This window comes from Diaphorina citri, unplaced genomic scaffold, assembly GCF_000475195.1.
Source record: "Diaphorina citri unplaced genomic scaffold, Diaci psyllid genome assembly version 1.1 scaffold5492, whole genome shotgun sequence".
Lineage (NCBI taxonomy): Eukaryota > Metazoa > Arthropoda > Insecta > Hemiptera > Psyllidae > Diaphorina > Diaphorina citri.
In genome coordinates, this window is record NW_007382868.1 from 1 (window position 1) to 3,144 (window position 3,144).

Below are 3,144 nucleotides of genomic sequence, written 5' to 3' on the forward strand. Positions count from 1 at the left end.
TGTCGCAAATATTGCACCCCTTCCTCTGTCCGCAGATAATGATTCATTCCTTCTCCTTTTTCAAGTAAGTTGCTAACCAAACAGTATTACACAAACCTGTGAATTGCATCAGTTACTTTTCCCTTCATTTTGAAAGTTTGAAATTCACAAAGTTACGGAGTCCTTCATCATCAAACAGCATTGGATGATGTTATAACTCGATCTAGAATTAAGAATGATAAAACCGCGATCAAAGAATCAGGAGTTTCCAGGAGAAAATCGCTATGGACCAATCCTATTTCTAGAACTAGTTTTGGTACTTTTGGTACCACCTTCATATATGGGTAGGTTGTCACAATCTTTCAAAGGATTCAAAATACGCCTAGCCAAATTTTATTATCTTTATCAGTTCATTGCGGTCAACACAGAAGAACATTATAGCAGCTATTTGCCACCATTTAATCCACAACAAAAACTTAGTAACTCAAAGGGATCACAAGAAATGATCTCTAATCTCTACCTAAATTAGATTTTAGAAAATCATTGAGAGCTACATAAGTAGGTACTATGAAAATCTCTGGAGTTGGTAGTGACCTACATGCATAATTATGTTCGTTCAATTCCCGGTCCGCTTTATGTGCCACGTGAATCCTATAAATTTTGGAATCGTTTCAATCCAATATCTCCATTAGTTCAGAAGATACTTACAGGTAAAGAACAAATTATACGTCAATAGTACATTTAATGGTTTCATATTTATGGCAAAAAAATTTTGACAAAAGAAATTCACCAAAACGCGTGCGTTGCCAATCGTATTCACGTTAACCCGTTAGCTCACAGGTAGACATGTATCTGGGTGGTAATGGTGCGTTCATTATAAAGTCAGGCTATTTGGGGAGACGAATGTCACCAACATGTGGTGATGTGGTATGTTTCTATCACATATGTACTCGTAAATGGTGTCTGTCCAGAAAGCTGTTAATGTTCAACGGTGTTGTGGCTGACCGTTTTTTTTCGATTTTATGAAAGCTGATTGGGGCATAGAGAAAAACTAGCCATGTACCCCTGAGATAAGGAAAAATAACTAGATATTATGTGGCACAACCGTTAGTCTAATAAATGACCTTCAAATGCTATATTGGACCAGTTATCTCATTACAAATTCTATTGCCTGTCAAACATTTTTTTCCAATCATAAACACAGTAACATTTGAACTTATTTTCAATTAATTAAGAAGGTTAATCATTAGGTGCCAATGCACTACTAATCCTATCTAGTCCGAGAGAGAACTTTGGAGAAGCACGATTAGCACAGAATCTAGTCAAGTTCCATCAGTCAAATTGTCCCCTCTTCGACTTGAACCCAGAACTCCAAGGTGGAAATCTAATGAATACTTCTTGGTCACATGGAAGCTGCCAATTTTGCCAACTAGAATACTTTGTCTTAGATTCGTACCATTTAGCGCAGTATGCTCAATTAACGTGGCCTGTCCAAATCATTAAACACACAAAACAAACATATGGGCGCACAGTTTCGTTTGAAGTAAACAATAACGTTTATCTATTTCGTATCAAATAGCTTGTACTGTTTGTCTTGTTACCCACCGCGTTGAGATCAAACACGAATATCGTATCGAAATCGAAACGATAGTCCATCCGTCGTGGTTTTGCGAAATTGTCACATTTATTTAATTTGATTTTTCGCAGCTCAAATTAACACATTATTCATAATGGAATTAAATTTGTAGTACCAATATTTGTCACTTGGTGAGAGTAAAGGAGGGTTCTTGAATGTTACATTTTTTGGGTGATTATTATAGGGTGTACTGTACATTTTACATGGGATGTGAGTACAAGTATTTTTTTTTAATGCTTTCCTTATAAAGATTTGAGTTAACTAACCAAGCAGTAACAGTCGTTGGTGGCTGCTTTTAATGATTCCGTATTAAAATTAATTGTTTACGGAATTCCACACCAACCTACAACAACCAAGCTAATAACTCCCAGGTCAATAATCCCAGGTACGATGTCACGTCAGCTATATTAATTTCATCTTGTCTTGAAATTGGCGCAGTCAAAATATTTTCACTTTATGATAAATGGGGATTGTTTGGGACGCAAAATAATGGAAATGCATTGTTATTGCAATGTTGCATGTTGGCCTACACTTGAGACTTGACAGAACATTAACATGGTCGTGAATAGTTTACCAGCCAACATTAGTTGTTCTCGCTTGATTTGAAATAGGTTATCTACAGCCGCACCGCAGCCAGCAGGTGAACTAAAGAAAAATTTACGAATAGTTGACATCTTTTGTTTGTAGGTATAAAATAGAAGCGGAATAAATACAAACAAACATATACATTCCATTTGGCAAGAGTTCGAGTGGAATTTTATAATACCTGTGTCTAGCTATAGGTATACAACATCATGTTTCATAAGAGTCCAATACTTATTGTTGATACTTAATATACTTTTATATGAGACAATTAGGAAGTTGTTAAAATAGAAGATAAGTTACAGCTCTAGAAGACAAACACTTGAAAATTGGACTATAAAACTTGGAAAGATAATAAAACTCGGGAGCCACTTAATGGGGTACAACAAAAGAAGGCAGGCACCATTTTTATAGGGCACCTATTTGCAGCTGCAAGTTTTTTTTTTATATCCCGAGAAGAAGATTTACAAAGTTGGTCTAGGGCTGACCACGAATCTTTAAGCTCTGAGAAAAGACGAAGAAGCATTGAAGACATCGACCTCACCCATGGCATAGTCCCACAAAATGGCGACCCTGATGAGTGTTGTTCCATTCTTGCATTTGTCTGCGAAAATTAATTAAATAAATTATGATAATAATAAAAGTTAATTGCCTAATTATTCAAAGTATTTATAGCGACAGGTAAGGATGAGGAGGTGAAATTAGAAAGCAGAATGAAGCGATGCTTATCCATATATCACACTTACACTGTACATAATACATATCCCTACATGACGCCATGAATTACATGAACTCTGTAGTGTAGACTAAGCGAGTGTTCTAGAGTCTAGACTATGGTCTCTCCGTCTCTACAAGAGAAAACATTAGTCAGCAGTTACTAAAAAAAGAAGGTAAGTTCTGAGATCAATTCTGTGACCACATTTTAGGAACCGCTGCCGAACCATAAA

The 3,144-nt window shown here is 36.1% G+C and overlaps 1 long non-coding RNA gene across 1 annotated transcript in view; it reads left to right on the forward strand.

Annotated features, from left to right (window-relative positions):
* Positions 1 to 3,144, forward strand: part of LOC103521569 — an 11,226-nt gene continuing 8,082 nt past the window's right edge. Inside the window, exon 1 of the long non-coding RNA XR_541977.3 lies at positions 1 to 64. This is a non-coding gene — a long non-coding RNA (uncharacterized LOC103521569). The remainder of the gene's footprint in view (positions 65 to 3,144) is intronic.